General features: G+C 37.4%; 1 pseudogene; it reads right to left on the bottom strand.

Annotated features, from left to right (window-relative positions):
• Positions 1–22,208, bottom strand: part of LOC127661274 (zinc finger B-box domain-containing protein 1-like) — a 39,809-nt pseudogene extending 17,601 nt beyond the window's left edge.
• Between the last annotated feature and the right edge of the window lie 337 nt (positions 22,209–22,545).

Here is a 22,545-nt window from a genome sequence, read left to right as displayed (position 1 = left end):
GGAAAAGGTCATAAATCACTAGATTTTAAAAGTTTTTCTTAAAAAAATATATATTAATACTATAATTGCACCTAAGGGAACATAATAATACAATAAAAAAAACCATGTCATGACCCCTTTAATATATATTGCAGCATACTTTTAATAAACAACTTTACAGATCATAAGTGTTTTTCTTGGCCAAATATTAATAATATTAATACTACTGCGGTTACTTTCAGTGCATTCTCTGTGCCTTTGAATACCAAAAAAATGTCAAATAGTTATTGCTGTTCAATTTTTAATAGTCATTTGCAGCATTAAAGCATCTAATAATGGGTCTGCTGAAGATGGGGTTTGTTTGAGATCTGTGTTTTATTGCTTGCACAAGTAGATGTAAATGACAATAAGTTACAATCAAAAAATTTTTTCAACACTCACTATGAGTGTACATTACGCAGTTATTGTAAACAAATGCATTTAACACAAGTATATACAGTGTTTTAACTGTTACTTTTAAACTTGATTCTTTCTAATCACCCCTCAGACTGTGTATTTATGATAATGCTTTCATTTTGTCCAGCAGGTGAACTGAAATAGCTTTTGAAGTGTCTCGAAAGTTCATTCTCGTTGAGCAAATCAACAACATACTCGTTATTGCTGCTTCATCTGGTAGAGAGATGTGTTTTATTTTCATGATCTGCTTGCTAATGAATTGATTTCTTTTCTTTTTTGTTTTACAATCTTGTCAAGTCAAGTGGTTATTTCTTCTAACCAGGTGATGGGCGGAGGGCAGACCAGCCCAAAGGTGCGTTAAGTCACCTACCGTTCCAAGGTAAAATTGCTTGTCAATTAGCACCACCTGTTGTAAAGGTCATTTGACTTTCTATGGGAAATGGCTATTTCAGAGCCATTCATTAGTGACTCTCATAATCGTGTCACATATGGTGTGAAAAGACTTTTAGGGCTGTGTGTGTTTGCATGCATGTGTGTGTGTGTGAATGGAGGAAACCCTTTAAGCTCTGAATGTGTTTTAAAGTGGCATGCCCAAAATTAAAGGCTTACAACTACAAAAAAATAAATAATTATAAAAATAAATAAATAAGAGGGTCCATTTTTTGGTATCATTTTAAAGAAAGCGTTTCCTTTTTTTATGGTTAATGATACATTATGAGACTATCAGCATAAGAAACGGTTGAAAAATAAATACAAAAATAAAACTTGAGCCAAAATGTAACTTTATTCTTATTTTTCTGATTTTACAGTATATATCTCAGGGTATAAATAAGGTAACTCTTATATTCATGTTCCCAATCATGTCACCTGTAACTGAGTAAAATGTTTGTTGATACAACAGTGGAATTAAAAGTGTTTACCCTATTATCCAAAAAACGTCTCCAAATGTCCAAAAGTCTCTCCAAACAATTAAAATGTAATAATTGTACATAAGAAGGAATTACACATGCAGATACAACTATGACTTAAGGTATGTTCTGCCTCCAAAGTATGCAGGCATGAGTAACAAGATATCGTTCAGTTCCATTCTGTGTCATTTGAGCCATGAGTCTGTGTCATGTAGTTGGTGCCATCTGCTGGTGGCCACATGCAATTAGAGTGAACGATCCTCTCTACCCATATTTGGAAGACTTCCACCTCTGGTTGCAGCGATCTGAATCCCAATACGATTGGTGTTATGTTCCATGATGAAACACAACATACTACATCATTTCCGATTATGTCATCTGATCCAGGAAAGCTAACATGTTTCACATTATGTGCTGTGTGCACATTGTGCTTTGTGTGGATTATCTAATGATCTACATTGCCTATAAAAAGTATTCACCCCTTGGATGTTTTTAAAAATATATATTTTATTGTTTTTAATTATTAAATCATAGTGTAATTAATTTGGCTTTTTTGACACTGATCAACAGAAAAAGTCTCTTTCATTTCAAAGTCCAAACACATTTCTACCAGTTAGTCTAAATTTATAACAAATATCAAATACTTGGTTGCATAAGGATTCACCCCTTCAAGTCAGTATTTGTGAGCCAAAGTGGATAGGTCTCTATCAATTTGGCACATCCAGACACTGCAATCTTTCCTCCATTGTTCTTTGCAAAACTGCTCAAGCTCTGTCAGGTTGCATGGGGATCATATGTGCACAGCCTTTTTCAAGTCCATCCACAGATTTTAATTTGAGTTGAGGTCTGGATTCTGATTCGGCAACTCCAGGACATTAACATTGTTGTTTTGAAACCATTCTTGTGTAGCTTTGACTGTATGCTTGGGATCGTTGTCTAGCTGGATAAAAATCTTCTCTCAAGTCTCAGTTCTCTTGCAGACTGCTTTAGGTTTTCCTTCAGGATTTCCTTGTATTTTGCAGCATTCATATTACCCTCTACCCTCTACCTTCCAGGGCTTGATGCAGGGAAGCATCCCACAGCATGAAGCTACCACCACCAATCTTCACGGTGGGGATGGTGAATATTAGATTATGAGCGGTGTTTGGTTCATGCCAAACATGGCGTCTGGTGTGAAGACCAAAAAGATACATTTTGTTCTCATCAGACCATAGAATCTTCTTCAAGCTGACTTCAGAATCTCACACATGCCTTCTGGCAAACTCTAGCTGATATTTCATATAGTTCTTCTTCTTTTTTTTTTTTTTTTCAAGCTCGCAGAAAGGTGTGACTGATGAAGAAACACCATGACTGGGCATAGGTGATCTCCTTTTAATTAATTGAGAGAATTCAAAAACCAGGTGATTGCACAGCGATGATTTATGCAAGTTATTTTGTGTTTAATTTTTGCATAAATTTAGACTAATTGGTATAAATGTGTTTTGACTTTGATATGAAAGAGGTTTTTTTCTGTTAATTAGTGTCAAAAAAGCCAAATTAAGTTATGATTCAATTTTTAAAAACAATAAAATCTAAAAACATCCGGGGATACTTTTTATAGGCACTGTGTGCGTCAGATTATGTTGTGAGTGGGCTTGTTTTAATGGGAATACCTTTAAGTAATGGTATGTGTTTTGTATGTTCTGTTTATTTTTCTTGAAATTATAAGTGAAAATGCGCTTATAAGCAACACGTTTACATGTAACATGTATGTCAAAGATATACACTTAACTTGTATGTGAGTAATACAAATAGGCTGGTTGTATTCTACTCTTTGAGAACACATGGTTATTTGATCAGTCTGATGTGTTCACTGTTTACAATAATATGTGCAGTGCAAAATTATTAGTTTTTTTCATAATGCCTACATGCATTGTAAGTATAGCTTCTAAGCTTTAAAACAATACCTATTTTGTGTTGGTCAAGACTTTAGTTATTCATATTTTGATAATTATCTTTTTCACGGCGGTCCCGCAGGTGGCCAATTCGAGCTTAAAAGGTTAAGAGCCCTTGGCTCTACGTATCCATAAATACAATGAAACACACACACACACACACACACACACACACACACACACACAAAGATTAACTTTAATACACACTGTCCTTGACAGCCAAATGCCACCATGAAAATTCTAAAGGTACATTTCCCCTCAAGACTGTCTATCTCAAAACACCCAAGAGTTATCCCTTCCTACTAACACTAAAGAAGTGCATGAAAGCCCCAAATCTCACATGGGTGACAGGATCTCCTTTAATACGGCCACACAAACACACATACATTGAATAAAGAGAAGGGTAAATGCAGTGCTGCTCTGTAGACCTACAGCTGTACCCATTACAGGCTACTTTAATGGACACATAAAGGTCTCATTTCGACCCACCACTTGTTTTTTGTTTTGTTTTTCTTTTCTAATTTTGTATCCCCTTTACTCCCAATTTGGAAGGCCAATTTCCCACTACTTAGTAGTAGGTCCTTGTGGTGGTGCGGTTACTCACCTCAATCTGGGTGGCGGAGGACAAGTCTCAGTTGCCTCTGCTTCTGAGACCGGGAGATCTGAGAGGGCTTCCAGGCTACAGAACCTGCAGTTCACACCACCGATGCTGAGAAATACTGCTGATGCACAGGTAAACATGTGTGCAACTGAATTTACATCAGAAACTACAGTATTTATCCAGAGATGGAGCACTTGTATTAACATGCATGAGAGAAACTGGAACACCCAATATGGTCGATGCAGAAAAGGAAGTCTCGCCTTAAAGAGCCAATCGCCTTTTAGATTAAGACATCGCCTGTAAGTCAACTATGTGCTGGGCCATTCTGGAAAAAAAGTGTTTTTTAGAGTCATCTGAGCTAAAGAAGCACAATTTATGATGCTTTATATTAACACCCACCCACCCGCCAAATGCAGTTTTAACTGCAGCAACACTAACTGGTATCTGGTAGATGAATATTAAGTTGATTAGGGCAAGTCTATAAGACTTCATTTTTATCATTAATAATTATTCTGGTATCATTCATTCATTCTTATCTTTATTTTGATCCAAAACTTTAGGACTTTCTTGTTTTTCATATCAAATACTAGCCTATAGTTTATTTTTAGAAAGACTTTCTACATTAGCATATCTATAACCACAGTGTTGTGGAGCCATTCATGGTCTGACCTGTGGTTATGACCTTTATTATTACAAATGTCACTGTAAAAAATGGAAGAACAATGGTAAACTTTCATGAAGGCAAGAACAAGTTAGAAAAGGGGTTAAAATATGGACTTCCATGGACAAATGGACAAATTATTGACAAAGTGTTCCCCTTTCCTATCCTATTCCTGTTCTTTCTGGCCATGTTTGCCTTCAGATATTTTAAGAGTTTACTTAAATCATTAGGCTTGTGTCCTGCTAAACTTTATATTATTCTCATTAAAATAAAATGTCCAAACAAATGCATGGAGTTACAGTCTCCTGATGTTTTTATACATTTTTGAGGGATGGGGATTTTAGTGAGCGATGATGCTGAGTGGCTAGTGACTTTGGAATACCACTAGTCACAGTGGCTGGTGAGCCAAAAAAGTGAATTTCAAGCCCTGATGATACTATTGTTGTAAAATTGAACTGGTGATTTGAAATATGTTCTTTGATCGTAATCATGATCAACTGTTTTGGAGATTTCGATCTTTTCCCATTAATTTTTGACATTGGGATTTCATACAATCATTCATAAAAGAGTTCAAAATCAGCTCTGAGGTGAATCACAATATTACAAACTTTGATTTGAAGCAAAAACGTATTTTAAAGACATAGGCAAAAGACTGTGTCCTTAACACCTTTAATGAGGAAATTAACTACAATCTCATGAATCAAATCAATCAATCAAATCACTTTATTGTCACACTACCATGTACACAAGTGCAACAGTAGGTGAAATTCTTGTGTGCCGTTCCGAGCAACATAGCAGTCATGACAGTGACGAGACATATACCAATTACAATAAACAACATACTTACACAAAACAATTTACATATCAAATGTACACATACTTACACAAAACAATTTACAAATCAGATGTACACATACTTACACAACACAATAATTATATACAATGCAGAATATAGAACAGAATATACAATACAATACAATAAGTGGGAGTATATGAAATATATATGTGTATATATATATATATATAGCAGTTGTATTGAGGAGAATATGTTGACAGTCCAGTGTGAGATTATAGATTAATAAAGTGCAGTGCTAATTATTGATCCTGATAGATCAAGAGTTCAACAGTCTGATTGCTTGGGGAAAAAGCTATCATGTAGTCGGCTGGTGCGGGTCCTGATGCTGCGATACCGCCTGCCTGATGGTAGCAGTGAGAACAGCCCATGACTTGGGTGACTGGAGTCTCTGATGATCCTCCGAGCTTTTTTCACACACCGCCTGGTGTATATGTCCTGGAGGGAGGGAAGCTCACCTCCGATGATGTTCCTGGCAGTTCGCACCACCCTTTGCAGGGCTTTGCAGTTGTGGGCGGTGCTATTGCCATACCAGGCAGTGATGCAGCCAGTCAGGATGCTCTCTACAGTGCTGGTGTAGAACCGTGTGAGGATGTGGTGGTTCATTCCAAACTTCCTCAGCCGTCTTAGGAAGAAGAGGCTGGTGAGCCTTCTTCTAACGGCCTCAGTGTGGGCCGGACCATGTGAGTTCCTCAGTAATGTGGACACCGAGGAACTTGAAGCTGCTGACTCTCTCCACCGGTGCTCCATTGATGGTGATGGGGCTGTGTTCTCCGTCTTTCTTCCTGAAGTCCACAACAAGCTCCTTGGTTTTACTGACGTTGAGGGAGAGGTTGTGCTCCTGACACCAGCGTGTCAGAGTGTGCACCTCCTCTCTGTAGGCTCTTTCATCATTGTCAGTGATCAGACCTACCACCGTCGTATCGTCAGCAAACTTAATGATGGCATTGGAGCTATGTGTTGCCACACAGTCATGTGTGTACAGGGAATACAGGAGTGGGCTGAGAACACAGCCCTGCGGAGCTCCAGTGTTGAGGGTCAGTGATGAGGAGGTGTTGCTGCCCATTCTAACCACCTGACGTCTGCCTGACAGGAAATCCAGGATCCAGCTGCACAGCGAGCTGTTTAAGCCCAGAGCCCGAAGTTTCTCATCAAGCTTGGAGGGCACTATGGTGTTGAATGCTGAGCTGTAGTCTACAAACAGCATTCTCACATATGTGTTCCTTTTTTCCAGGTGGGAGAGAGCAGTGTGTATTGTAGATGCAATGGCATCAATGAAGCACTGTGAATGGTGAAATCAAATTAAAATTAAAAACTATGGAAAAATATAAAACTATTGATTTAAAGTGGTTGATTTTAAAGACAGAAACAATATATTTTAATTGTATTGCAAAATATGCAGGCGTATACATTATGGGCGGGTGATATGGGCAAAATCATTTTCACAATATTATTTTTTCATCCCATTAATATGGGTGAAACTGTATTACACATGTTTGTTGGACCTCGAGAATGGATTAAACATAACCTGTTTGTTTACAAGTAAACTGCAGAGGGTAAGATACCTTTAAAGTATACTTTGTTTAGAATGTAATCCTACATAACGTGTGTGAACTCTTTTAGAGTTTGGCTCCACTGAAAGACTTTTGTGACACTCTACACTACAGCTCAGTAGGTGGCGGTAATGCACCAAAAGCTGGCAATAAACTTCACAAGAAGAAGAAATACTTTCTTGCCCGTGACAGTGCTATGGATCATAAAAAAAAACGTTTAACTAAATAGTACATAAATATACAGCAATGGTGGTAATGACAGAATTGTTGTTGTGTTTAGTTGATAGCTGTATTGCATTGTCAGTGCTGTCCTGTTTGGTACACAATTATGGAATATTAGCCAGATGGCTAGCAGCCAGATAGCTAGCAGCAAGCTAGCGGCTACCGAGCCTCATTGGCAGTTTCCATGACAGCAGGGCTGCCTGCTAATACTTTCTAACAGCCTAATTTCATGACTTTGATTCAATTAGCTTGTTTTGTGTATAACTTTGCCGAATCGCTCGCGTTTTAACCGACATGTACCTGATCTGATCATTTAGATGTTGAACATCGTCTAAATATAATATATTTATCAAAAATGATTATTTATTCGATAAAAATCAATATTGTTTATCACCCAGCCCTAATATACATATATCTAAGCAGTTTGAGAGTGACTGAATTCTTAATTCTCTGATAATCACTGGTAGTGTAGGCCCTAACCAGAAATTCTACAAAGCTGAAATAACATGAACTGATTGATTTCCCAGAAGCATATACCATTGATTAACAACCTTGGAGCTCACCATAGGTCTGTCTTTAAAGGTTTACAAGTTATTGTTAAAAATCAATTTGCCAATAGAGAAAATGATTGGGAGTTTTCCTTCTGGAACCAGACTGTTGCACTCTATTAGAGGGTAAACAGGTGGCCCATTCAAATAACGAAGCAGTATTTCTATATATCCAGATTAAGTACCAATTATTTCATGGATATTGCTCCGAAAACAAAGCAGAATGTAAATATAAAATGCCTCAAACAAAACTCTGAATATCTTTCAAATATTAAATATCATGAACCTGGGAAATGTAGGCTGTGATTTGTTCTTCCTCAGAAGAGCTCATTTGCAGCTTTGTAACAACTGTTTTTTGCCATACTTAGAAAAACTTCTGCACACTAACCACAGAAAATTACGTCAACTGAGCCAATCAGATGAATGGATTGTTTGGAGTTATCAAGAATGCTTCATAAATGAAATGGATGAGGACTCACCAGTCCGGCCAGTTGAACTTCACATTGTCCGCCCACTTTACGCCTCAGTCGGAGTTTCCTGTTAGCGCCCTGTGCCTTGTTGGCTGGTTCCACCACCACCCGCTTCTCTACAACTGCATTTATACACAAATAAACACACCATTCAGAGTACTACACCTAAATTTTGTTCCAAAACTTAGTGAGCTGCCTTTTCATCTATAAGCTACATAGGCACCAACTCTCAACAGTCAGTTCTGTGCATCATGTAAAATGCAAATAGTATGGCTTTATCTGTGAAGGATACATACTACGTTAGAATTTGGTGGAAAATCCAATTCCAAAAACATTCTATTTATACACTTATAATTTATATACTTTATAAACTGTCTGGGTCTGGTGACTGTTCTAGTGCTGTCGGTGGGTGCGATTGGCACGTCTTATTGGCATAGGCATTACCTGTTCGATTTTTGGTTTGCCTGGCCCCTCCCTTTGCCTCACTGCCGGCAGTCCCTTCTCTCATTTAAACGTGACTCTGTCTGAGTTCTAGCTGGGTTAGATGTGGTGTCTCTGGCTGGGGAGCTAACTGGTGCACACCACGGTTCCAGCCAAAGATTACAATCTATAAAGGGCAACCAAACAATGATTTTTGGTCATCTGCCTGGTCACAACCAGACCAGGTGAGCTTGATTTGGAGGTGCCTGTCGTGGTCCCCCAGTATCCTTTGTGGAGGAAGACATAGCAGAGAACAGAGGCTTAACCACTGGTATGGGATTGGGTTTTGCCGACGGCAGCGGTGGAGGGGCCAGGTGGATCAGATTTGGGGTTGGTGTCTCTGTCGGTGGGGTCTGTTGGATGTGCTCGCTGGCGGTAGTGGAGCGGCTCCCAGACCTAGAGAGTTTTGTATATCGGCAATCACTTTTATTGACTGATCTAAAATTTCTGAGATGAGCTTAGATGATATTATTATTATTATTATTATCATCACTACTACTACTACTATTATTGTTATTATTATTGCTAGTATTATACAACTACTACAACTATTATTATTATTATTATAACTATGATTGTTTCATATCTATCTATCACTCAGCTAGTTTAAATCTATATCTTTCTTTTTCTCTCTCTCCAAAACATCACCAGAAAATTATTTATTAAAAATAATTACTATTATATGACATTAAATTAACCTATTCCTTAAACTTATCACAGTACCTGTAGACACTACTATATCTATACATCTATAATATAAATAAATCTATTTTTTTATTTGTTTGTTTGTTTTATATGTGTGTGTATATATATATATATATATATATATATATATATATATATATATATATGTCATTGGTCTCTTACTTATATCTTGGTATTTTGTGTTTTGTTAAAAAAATTTAAAATAAAATTGTTGGAAAAAGGGGCCATTCAGACCAAAGGCTTTCTTGTGTTAACAGAATGCAGGTGTCTCGGGTTAATATTTGCGTTTTCAAATATTAACATTCTTTTTAACCTGACGCGGCTTCTAAAAAAATCTACACACCTGTGCAATATACTGAAAAAACAAGTTTAGATTTAAAAACAATTGAAAAACAGCACAGATGGACGAAAAACCGTTGTGTGTTAACAACCCCTACAGCCTATCATTACCTGTGATGCCTTAAAATGCTGTCAAGGAAGGCAGCTTACTAGGTTTTGGACTGCTACCTAAAGACTGCCAGCAAGGCAAAATGCAGTAACTATTTTTTCAAAATTGTGTTAAAACCGAAACTGGGTCTCTAAGATTATGAACTGTTCTGTGACGGACAGGTTTGATTTAACTATGCTCAAATTCAGAGATAACAAATGTGACTCTTTCATAGTCCACATTCGGCTGGACAAACAAAAATGTTAGCATTTTTTTCTCAGTTTCACTGATGAAAGTAACTGCATTTTGGATTTGTATGTCACTCTAATATAGTGTTCAATTAATACATTTGAGGGCAAAAAACTGCTTCAACAAGAGCCAAGCAAAACACATCTGAGATTCCAGTCCACCCACCTGGTATCAGCTTATCCTTCAACACTCTAATCTTCATCTTGCCTGGAGAGAGCTGCCCCAAACAACATATTTCAAAAACAGCATTATCACCAAACCACTGGGGAATAATTTTTGAACTTTATTATAGATGCCGTTTTCAAGGTTTTGGAAGTAGTCTGCCTGATTAAGACTGGATATCATAGACAGACAGTCAGGAAGTGAGACAGACTTTATTACTTTGCCGGCAAGAAAAGATGATGTCTGGTGAAGTATTAGAGTGACTCACTTTGCGAGGTGCATTCTCCTTGTTCGTCTTGGCACTGAAAAATCCAGGGGCAAGACCCCCGGACTGTGCAGAATGCCAATGAGAGGCACCCGACTTCCTGTGTGGAAACATCAGAGAAAGATGCTGTTAAGGACAGAACTGGAACAGGTTGTGAAAGTCATGTTTAGTAAAGCAAGAATTACCTATACTATTGTCCACACTAAGGGTTGGGAATTTGAACAAAGCCCTAATGAATAAGTATTAAACTTTAGCATGTAACTTGTTTGGCACTGTTTGAGCTGCAGACATGAATGATACCTTATTGAGTAGAGGTGTGCTATTACTTTTCTAAGCGATCAGACATACAGAAGATAAAACAAACAGTAGAGATAAACTTTGATGTTGGCTTAGCAAAGCCTTGTCTGAAAGTTTAAAGTTTTAAAAGCTTGAATTTTTAAGGTTTTATAAGCCTTCCAGTCAGATAAGTATGTTGGACAGACCGATAAAAACTCAGAAAGACAACAACAAATTGCATTAGACCTCAGCAGACCCCCTAAAGACCACAACAGACACTATACAATTACACTAGACCTTATTATACTACATTACACCCACAAGAAACAACATCAGACCTCTTCAGACTTCATAAAACTGCATCAGACAGCATTAGACCTCATCAGACACCCAACAAACCAAATAAGACCCTTTCAAAATTCCAACAGACCACATTAGACCCCTATCAGAAACCCTAGAGACCATATCAGACTTCATTAAACAACATCAGACCCCATCAGACCTCAGTAGATGCCCATTAAACCACATCAGATGAATTTAGACCCCATTAGACTTCATCAGACCTCCAAGAAACCACTTCTGACCATATTAGACCATTGTAATAGGGTTCACGGATGGGCAAAGAGAAGGCAGGAAACGGCAAAACTGTCAACAAAACTTTAATGACATAAATCAACTTAAACATAAACACACATACAGCCACTTGTGTCTCTCTCTCTCTCTCTCATTCTAGAACTCTTTATTCCCCTCCTGGCTGATTAGGAAAATTCAGCGTCTGGTGTGCATAATCAAGGCCCAGACATGCCCTACTCCTTGTCACCCTCCTCCACCGCCAGATTCAGGCCAGGGAATCCTCCGGTATGACATTCTCCCCTCCCTTCCTGGAGGGGAGGTGTTGCCCTTCTGGCTGTCCTTCTGCCGGCAGGTCCTCCCCGCCTTTCTGGATGCATGGGAGACATGAGGGGAGGGAGAGGGGAGAGGGAAAGAGCAAGGGGGAAAGACAGAGAGAGAGAGAGAAAAACTTGCTTGCCGTTCCACGGACACACTGTCTCCAGGTCTTCAGCCACTCATCCGCCCTCTGGCGGATGACAGCCATTCCTCCCCTGGCAGACAGAAGCGAGTCCTCTGACCCCTGGCGGACGGTAACAGCTCCTCCCCTTCCTGGCAGACGGCAGCGGTTCCTCCGATAAAAACATATCAGATGACTTCCGACCCCATTAGATTGCATCAGACCCCATTCAACCTCATCAAATCTAAAAAAAAACACTGCACACCACATTAGTCAACATCAGACTTACTTAGACCTCATCAGACCTCCAAGAAACCACTTCAGACCACTTTTTAACTGCTAGATACCACACCAAACTACCTCAGATCCCAAGCCATATCTAGGTGCAAGAATATCATAGAGACTTGAGGGTGGGTTTGTTTGACATTTGCCAGTATGTAATCACCTAGCAACCAGCCATAACCCTTTAGCAACCAGCCAGAATACCCTAGCAATCACATAGAAACAAGCTTACAACATTAACATCAGAACACTACTGATAATAAACTCAAAAGGGGAAAGTGCTGATTGATAATGTTTAATTAAGAATATATCATGCAGAGAAAGACAAACACAAACAGCACATTAAAGCATTTGCCCTACATAATTAATACAGATAAACAGAAAAGGTAGACTCCATCTGTTTTCTGATTTGTTGTTTTGGTTGCCACATCTAATTAACAGTCAAAATAATTCAAGCGACGATTCAAGAGAGGCCGTTTGTTTAGGGTGGGCTGACATGTTGGCATACAGCCGTGAGCCCAAGTATGTTCAAAGGATGGAAATGTATGTAATGTGTGTCAGCTAAATGTGGACTATAATTTTGCAAGAGACAGTAACCGCTCTTAAATGTCTCTTACACTTAAATTGGTGCCACTCCAGGGTCGTGAAATTGTGGGGCAACAGTTTAAAAAATTCAGATCCAAAGTGACACTATTTTCATCCCAGAGGTCCCAGAGGTCTGTACTGTACTTGGAGACAGGTCGTGTGATATTCAGCAAAATTATGGCAGGTTAGGCACTCATGTGAGCTCTTTCCTAATTCCTTATTTGTCATTTGGTGACACTTTTATCCAAAGTTACATTTAAATTTATAGTGCACTAATTCTAAGAACCTCCCAATAAGGCTAAGTGCCTTCATCAGAGCACAATGGTGATGATTCATTGAACTTTTAACCTTTCAGATATTGAACCAGATGCACTAGGCTACACAACTCTTAACTCTAGTTTATACAGTGGCCCGTAATCTGTTTACACAAGTGTTATTATCCCTAACAAAAACTAAATTAAAAAATTTTGTTTACAGAAAAACAAATAAAAACTAATATAAATATATAAATCTAAAATACATTTTTGTAACTCCAAAACTAACTAAAATAAAATTAAAATTAACTTGAAATAATGTTGTTTTTTTGATACACAACATTTTATAGCATTTGAAACATTTACAATATACCTTAATTAAAATTGAAAATGTCAATAGACTGCACTAAGCAATTGATCATTAATAATATCTTACATTTATATAGCACTTTTCTAGGCACTCAAGGCATTTTACATAGCATAGGGATGATGACAGCAGCCATTAGTGCACCAGAACACACCAGCTATTGGTGGGGAGGAGAGAAGGGATGGAGATTAATACAAGACCATGATAGATAGGGGCCAATGGGGGGAATTTGGCCATTGGATTTTTAATGATCACAGAGTGTCAGAACCTCAGTTTAACATCTCATACAAAGGACAGAGCCTTTTTACAGTATTGTGTCCCCATCATTATACTGGGGCATTAGGACCCACACAAATCATAGGGTGAGCACCCCCTGCTGGCTTCCCTAATACCACTTCCAGCAGCAACCTTGGTTTTCCCCTGGAGGTCTCCCATCCAGGTACTGGCCAGGCTCAACCCTGCTTAGCTTTGGTGGGCAATCAGGCAAGAGCTGCAGGGTGATATGTCTTTAAGGTATTACATATCTTTAAATGACACTAGTAAACACTTTAGCTATTAAATACTAATGCTAAAATAATAACTTACTAAAGTGAAACTACAATACACTGAGAAAAAAAAACTGAATTAAAACTAACTGACAAAGTGTGAAAACTAATAAAAACTATAATGATAATTTGAATATAAACTAGATATAAAGTAAGTAAGTAAGTAAAGTTTATTTATAAAGCGCTTTTCACAGATAAAATCACAAAGTGCTGTACAGAAGGATAAGTAAAAACAAACAGTATAAAATGTATATACATATGTAAGATTAAAGTGACAATAGTGAAAACCCATCAGCCAAAAGCCTTCTTAAATAAACATGTTTTCAGAGCCTTTTTAAAAGAGGCAACAATAAAAACAAAATTAAAAAACGTTAATTAATAACTCTGGACATGTAACATCAGGTATCTGGGTCATTGACAAATAAGGTTGTCCAAGGTGATAAAAACATTGGAAATCCATTAAAAATCTAGTTTAAAACACATCAAGTTTGTGTTAAATATATATGTCCATTTAGAGCATTTAAAAATATATAAATAATAAATACAAAATATTTAATGAATTCTAAAATGTTGTCAAAAAATCCCAAAAGTTTTCAAACATATTTCTCAAGGTAATATATATATATATATACATAATTATATAATATATACATTTTTTGTATTTTTTCACAAATATCAAGACATTTTCTTAAGGATACTTAAGGTTATTGACATGAACCAAATGTGCCTTTTCATATCAAATGTCAAAATATATGATACGTTTTAAAACATCACACAGAGTTATGAGGGTTTACAGCGGTTTTCCCTGTTTTATTTATTTATTTATTTATTTTTGTCACATGACAACAGAATTGCTCACTGACTTTAATTTGCTTTTTTTAAATATTAATAATATTTTATTAATAAAACAAAATTGTTTGACTACTAATTTAAGAAATTATCAAAGAATATTCCAAACTAATTATGCCAAAAAAATTTTTTTACTGTTTCCAGATGGTTACTCCACCTATAAATGTTTACTTTACGCCACCAAAAATATTAAAATTACTTTGAACACAGAAATTGAAAAAAATGTTCATCATAGCAGAAGTGTATTCAAGTATTTCTTTCTTTTTTTTTTTATTGCATTTTTTATGGGATTTTGAACAATAATAGATCTGAAACTGTACATGTCCAGAATGAAAGAATTAGGAACAAACATGCAAACAAATACACATGCATGCAAAATATTGGAAAATGCACAGACATTTTATATCAGCTGCCTAAAGTCATAATTTGGGAGGGCCCAATATGAAGAGAGGACACTTGCTCTGCATGCTGTCTACTCTCATTAAGGGCTGTTTATGTGCTGGCCTTTATCAGTGTGATGGAGATGGGCTTTTGGGATGGGGATTAACCGTGCTCAAGCCTGCCTGTCTGTCAGCACTATGCAAAAATGAACAAGCAACGTGGCAGTTGTGCTAACAACTGGCGGATTAACATCACGCACGCACACTGATTGCCAACCAACAAGGCAAACACTTATCTTCTGTCAAGCTCACTGAGAGTTCTCTTACTCAATGTGTGGCAGCAATCGGAGTGCAGAGAAGTAACATTACTGCACACTTAACCTTGTGTTACATCGAATTTTTTAAAGGCAAAGTCTAAATAAGCTTAGTGAGTAAAGGTCTGTTCACACCAAAGCATTAGGTGCCATGTCTTGCTGTTTATTTCAGCATCTCGCACAGGAGTGGCACATTTATTTTAGACAACATGTCAAATTAAAAATAACTTAAACTGTTAAAAATGATACGCCTGTGTTTGCAGCAGTGCAGCTCAGGTTTTGGAACAGAACTAACAATTGCTTGTCTTTTCCAGCAGGAAAAGACAACAACAAATTACAAAAAAAAAAACTTTGCGAACACAGCTCAGACATCCGACTGAGCAAAAGGACAGATTCTATCAGCTCTCATCTGCTCGTATGAATTCACCTGTGGCCCTTTAGTGCTCTGCCTGCACTGCGATAAACAAAGAACAGAGGAGGATTACATCAACCATTCCCAGCACAGCACCCACAACATAACTTCTGCTTTGATAAATGACCGCCGATAAGAGCTAATCTAAAACAGTTTTATTTAAAAACTTCCGTATGGAGGCAACCATAGTTATGGTACCGCTAACATCCCGACAGTTCCGGTACACAGTAAAAGAAATGAGGTCTCAGATCTCTAGACAACACGACCAGCTGTGTTCTGCTGTATTTATCGTATTATCGTGAAGTGCTGCTGTGTGTTATTGATATAAAAGGGCTTAATTGACATTTACATCCCTGTAATGAACTCAGAGGAAAAGCTTCATTCTTATTGTCTCCTGTTTAATTTCTGATGTTGTTTATGCACACTAATTTTGGTGAAGAGACTTGTATCGTAATGCTAAAATGTAGCCTGCCAAACTACAAGCTACTCATAATTTTAAACATAAAAAGTAGTTAAGCTACAGTCAAACTACTCTTTTGAAAAAGTAGTCAGTTACAAGCTTCTAACAAGTACTGCAGCTAACTACATCGAAGCTAAACTGCTCATCAATAGAATTGCAACTTCAATTTTCAATGCGGTTTCCTGAACACTACCCCGTCTTCCATAGGCCCCACAAATTGATTGTCCTTAATTTATATAACCAAATTGAAAACATTGCAATATATAAACGTTAAGTATAATGCTATAAAAAAGAGGACCTAAAATGCTGTGCAGTGATTTGTGAATCAGTGAAGCATTTCTTTATTCTCGGTTCATATAAATGCGAAAGAAGTGATTCACTAGCATGAATCAGACTTTCCAATGCAGTGTTGATCTCGTCAATCGAAAAACATTTTTTTTGTCAATGATAACATCAAGGACAAGACGTAAAAGACACATCATAATCAGAAGGTTTTAATTAAAACATACGGTTAACTAAAATGTAACTATTTTTTAATCTAGATAGAATCCAGTCATAGTATGTTTTGGTTTTCCCTGCTTGAGCTGTGTAAGCCACAACTAAGGCTGGGTAAGCCGCAACTAAGGCTGGGTATGCCGCGACTAAGGCTGGGTAAGCCGCGACTAAGGCTGGGTAAGCCGCGACTAAGGCTGGGTAAGCCGCGACTAAGGCTGGGTAGGCCGCGACTAAGGCTGGGTAAGTCGCAACTAAGGCTGGGTAAGCCGCAACTAAGGCTGGGTAAGCCGCAACTAAGGCTGGGTAAGCCGCAACTAAGGCTGGGTATTGCTACAGATTTCCAAATTCGTTTAGATTCCAATTCATTAGCTCTCAATTTGATTTGATTCGGATCTCGATTCAATATAGATTCATATGTTTCATGTTCCATTTTGCTTAAATATAAAATAAATTCTCTCTCAGATAATGCTCTTAATTATAAAGGAACCTTCTAGACAACCCTTCTAGGTACAATTGAAAAATATACATTTTACAAATAACATTTTATCATTAGCTTTTTATAAAATGTTTACTTTTGAAAAATTTTGAAATTCAGTCTATTACATTCATTAATATCTTGAAATTGCATATATATTTTTGTTACGTTTTTATTGTTTACTTGCATAATTTGTACTATTTACAAGTATTTACATTGAGATGTTGAACACACGCTTAATCTGTACTGTCTCTTTAAGACTAGCAGCATAAGTCAATTAGCATATGTAATGAGAGAGGACATGGGTAGTTTCTTAGCTTGTGAATATTTGGTTAATGTTTGGTCAGTTACAGTTTGATACATGTTTTGTCATTTTGCCTCTTATAGTCAACTAAAATGTTTTTTAGACAAAAATGAATGAATATAACATATGAAAGCCACATTTTCATCAAAGACAAAATATATGACAAAAATTAAAAACTGTGAAGTGTAACATTCTAAGAAAGATCATCGTTTATGAGTGCACGTTAGATTATTACATCAACGCTACTTGTTGGAAAAATTATTTTTTTACTTGAAAACAGCTGAACTACTGTCATGCTACTGAAAAATGTCATTAACTTAGTAGAGTAGCTACTTATAGTTAGTTATTCCAACTCTGCTGCACGCAAACACATGAGCGAGTAATGTTACTTCTCCTCAACATAATTATGACAGATCACGTGTGTGTTTGCATTTGTTTGGAAGTGTTTGGGAATATAATGAATTTTCTGCACCCCATTACCAGGGTGTTTCCCTCTCATGTTGAGTTATGAGCTTGCAAACCCTGATACATTCCCCCTAAAACGGTCGCCACTATAAATTCATGAGGTGAACCTACACAGGTCACATTTTAGCATTATTAATGAAGTTCTAGAGGAAATGGGCTTGGCTGAGAGTAGAGAGTCATCACATTAATAACTACTGAAGTTATTTTTTCCCTATTCTTTTATTTTGACAGAAAACTAATTTCCTGCCTTCCTCATTTTGGCATAGGGTCTCACTTAATCTTAATTTGTTTGGGAGAAATGGGAAGACAAGCATGGCCGTGTGGGGAGAGTGGAGCCGCTGAAGCTGAGATGACTCAATTTCCTTTGTCTCTATGGCTATACTGATTCCATCACAGCAGATTGCTCTGAAGTCACACCATCACCCCAGATTACCTCCAGAGCCGATCAGGAGCCACATATCCCATGTGATGCACAATTAATTTTGTTACATTTATATGCATGCATATATTCCATTTACATTCCCCTCATATCCTAAGTGTCTTTAAAATCACTTTTATATTAAATTAATATTTTGGGTTACATACAACTTAATGTCATGACCAGCTAAAAAGTAAATCCAGTAAATTTTGTTTGGTAAGCATGAAAGGGGTGTGGCCTGTACATGTTAAGTCTAGGCCTTCAGTGTGATTCATGCCAATAAGAAAACACAGTTTCACAATGAATATGACACCATATGCCTATGGACATCATACAATATGTTTCAGCCAACTAATAATACCAATTTACATTTTATAAACATGTCCAGGCATGAAAGCCAAAACTTGAAACAACACTGAATGCCCAAGCAAGCCTAATATTAACTGCAACGTGACTGTTTGTGAAATGAACGTCTCCCGAACTGACATTCAAAATCATAATTTTTCATATGAATCTACCAAGGAGCTCTATAATACCTGGAAAAACCTATCTAAAAATATTAGCTGGTCCTGAGAATCCACCTCTGGGCGTAACTATTAGGGATGTCATAAAATATAGATATATTGATTACTGATCGACACGTTATTTAATCGATATATTTTTGAGGTATCGATATTTTAGAAGCCCAATTTGCATGCCTTCCAATACACTCAGTTGGACTCTGTTTAACAGTCTGGCGTAATAGTGTTGGGAGACCAAAATAGTGCAATATAACATTTACTGAAGCACACACACAAACACAGGACAAGCTGAAGTGGCACTGGAGATGGTAGTCTCTGAAGTTACGAAAGTTTTGGTACTTCTTCAAAAAGAGACGTTGATGAGTTTGCAGGTTAGTGAAACTGTTCCCAGATAGAAAGAACCTTTGGGCCAAATGTGGAAGTTAGCTGTCACATCTGGGCTAGATCTGGCATGGCTATACACATGTGGGTCAAACTTTCACCATTTATGTTTTGCCCAAGCTTTAGAATCGAAGGGAATTTTCTCTTGGGTGACAACTGGCACTGAGGTATATGGCCCAGATGACAACACATAGCTGAGAGCCATGTGGCTTGGTTATGGCATGCCATGGAAAATGTTACCTTGTGGTTAACGTTTGGATACTTGTAGGCACATGTAGGCAGGTGTGGGAGTCCACACCTCAGCCTGTTCAACAATGCCATTGGTTGGTCTCGTTGTTGTAGCATCTTCTTTCAATTCCTATTGGTGGAGGAGTGAAACTGCCACCGCAGCAGCAACGTAAATACTAGACAGTGGCCATTTTTCCCACTCTTTTCTCTCCTCTCAACTGCCGTATCATGACACACTCTTAAGTAGCTTTAAGTAAGTGAAGTTTTGGCATTTTAAAATCCTATTACTGAAATATTCAGAAAATGTAAAAAAAAATACATATATAATTATCTAATATTTTTTTAGCTGTAGATGATGTGAGTAGTGTATTTCAGGTTCTAAAAAGTGTCTTATATGTGACTAATTCTATCTAATTCTATTTTCTTACTAAATGGTTGTGAGGGAAAAAGATATTGCCTATGGGTGGGATTTTTCTACTATGACTACCAACTTTAATACACTTTTCATGTGTTATGAAAAATAAAATGATTGTAAGTATGCTCAAATCATGCATTAGACAATTCTTACCACTTCCAATGTTTCAACCAACATCAACACACATTTATGTGTAATCTATAAATGTAATTTTTAATATGTTATTTTTACTTCAAATAAAAAAGATGTTAATTTTGTGGTTAATGTTTGATTTATTGTGCAGTAAATTAAAGTATTGAGCAGGCTTGGTGTTCTTCTGGTTAAATTCTGATAGAATACTGGCATTTAGTCTATCAGCCACATATGGGTTATATAAGGGCCATCAAGCCTTATCAGAAATCAGCCAAACAAGAATTACATATAAAGCCCATGTATGGGCCACATAAGCTTTACTGGTGGAGTTTTGGGACTGTTTTGGTTCAGTTCTGGCCAAAAAAAGATCTGTACCAGATTTGGGCCATCATTCACTTTCTGAGCTGGGCCACATTTCAGCTGTTTATTTGGGCTAAAGCTGCGCCAAAGGACTAGGTTGTAACAGCGCTAACTGAACGATTAGAATTTGAACAAAATAATGTATTATGCAATTTCTCTGTATTTAACCTTGAATAAGTCTTTCATTCAAGCTGTATAATTACAAAACGACACACTTGTAACTGAAAATACATTGTTTAGGCTATATGAAAGATACGTGTTCTCAACAGATCATTTTACATTGTTATGGTTAATTTTACGTTGCGTCTTGAAACCAGAAACAGAAAACAGGCAGTTAGAATCATCATGGTGCCTCCCAGTGGTTGCTCAGGAAAACTGTGACAGTTCATGGGCTTGATGTCAATGACATCATCAAACATCATTAGTCCTATCATGTCTGGTGACCAAACGTCACTGACATCAAAGCTGACTCCTGGTGCCATATTTGATTTGAAAGTTACGGTGGAGAATATTTTTTGTGAATAACCACAAATTTTGGTCTGTTCCTCACACAAAGACATCATAAAGCTTTGAAAGGCTTGGAATATAGTACACAAATCTATTTAGTTAAGTTGTATTTAGCCCAGAATATTCCTTTAAGGAAGCTCTTGTTCGAACTATCTCTGCCTCCACACCTAATGGCTCTTCTCTCTTTCATTTGCTATCTCTTCCTGTGTTTCATTGTTTTTCATTTAATTAACCACAGTTTCATTGTATACATTTCCTGTTTCTCTGTCTCAGTTATTGTTTGGCTCGCTAACTTATTCATCTACTCACTCATTCATTAATTCAACAAGCTGTCTGTCTCACTCTCATTCCTCTTTCTCCTGGCTCATTTGCACTCTGAGCTCGTCCAGTCGGTTCTCCATGTCCTTGGTCTGCTGATCCAGCTGCACCATTTCCATGTGCAGTTCCCGGACATTCCTTTGAAAATATACACAAATGTCACATATAAGAACCAGGTTCTTAAAACATCATACCAATCAATCATGACACCTAGAGTACAAAAACTCATTGCTACACTACAATACACTAAAGGTTTGGACACAACTACGCATTCTTGATTATTACTATTTTTCAGAATAATGGTAAGGTCATCAAAACTATTAAATAACACAAATAGAAATATGTAAGTTATGTAGAGATCAAAAATGTGTATATTTATCTGGTCCAACTATTCCATTAAAAAATACAGAATTAGAGTTCTATCGGGAAGACACGCACGCAGGCTTGAGTGAAGTTTGAGATGCCATTTATTTGATAGATGTAAAACGGGAGGTGATGACTCTCTCTCTTTGGCGTAGGCCCCGTCCGGCAGTCCGAGGGAGTTGTACCCGGAACCGTCATGTCCTGCCGGAGATAGGAGGCAGGGGCGAGGAGCCTACCCCCCTGCGGGACAGGGCTCAACTGGTGGTGGTGGGGAGGTGGAGGTTGCAGTGTTAGCACACCGAAACAGCAATGTGATAGATTGTGAGCGGACTTATAAAGCATTGGCTTACGTGCGATTGGCTAGGAGTTACCCAGCTAATGATGTGATGATGATGTACACCTGCTGGTCTTCCCGCTAGAACTACGCTCCACTTCCATTTCTGAAAAGAAATTCACATACTGTATTTCACAAAATACACATTTGGAGCTCTAGTATGCTAGTAATTTGACAAATCTGAAGAGTGGAAAAAAAAACTGAAGCCACCGTTCTGTGCAAACCTGACATTTAACTTCATTGACTTAGGCTTGCAGGGAAGAACCACAAAATTGTTTAAATTCATGGTGCCCTCTGATCAGACTGTAAGCTTCACATGATGTAATTTCCACTATAGATACTTGAGAAAATAGAGGTAAGACAAAAACTCTACTCACAATGTAACTGAATTCAGCTAGAAAGATTCTATCTTCATAACAGTTCAATAGTACATATGAAATGAAGCAAACTCTCTCAAAAAATTACTATGGTGGTCCCATGACATCAGATGGTTAAACAATGGTACTCTGATATATAACATGGTTCTGGGTGATTACTATATACATGTACCATGGTACTTATTGTGTTTATTCATGAAATACCATTTTACATGTCCATACAACATGGTATAACCAAGGTAATAT

This window comes from Xyrauchen texanus, chromosome 21, assembly GCF_025860055.1.
Source record: "Xyrauchen texanus isolate HMW12.3.18 chromosome 21, RBS_HiC_50CHRs, whole genome shotgun sequence".
NCBI lineage: Eukaryota > Metazoa > Chordata > Actinopteri > Cypriniformes > Catostomidae > Xyrauchen > Xyrauchen texanus.
The sequence above is the reverse complement of the archived record's forward strand: the minus strand, read 5'-3'. Positions and strand labels throughout refer to the sequence as shown.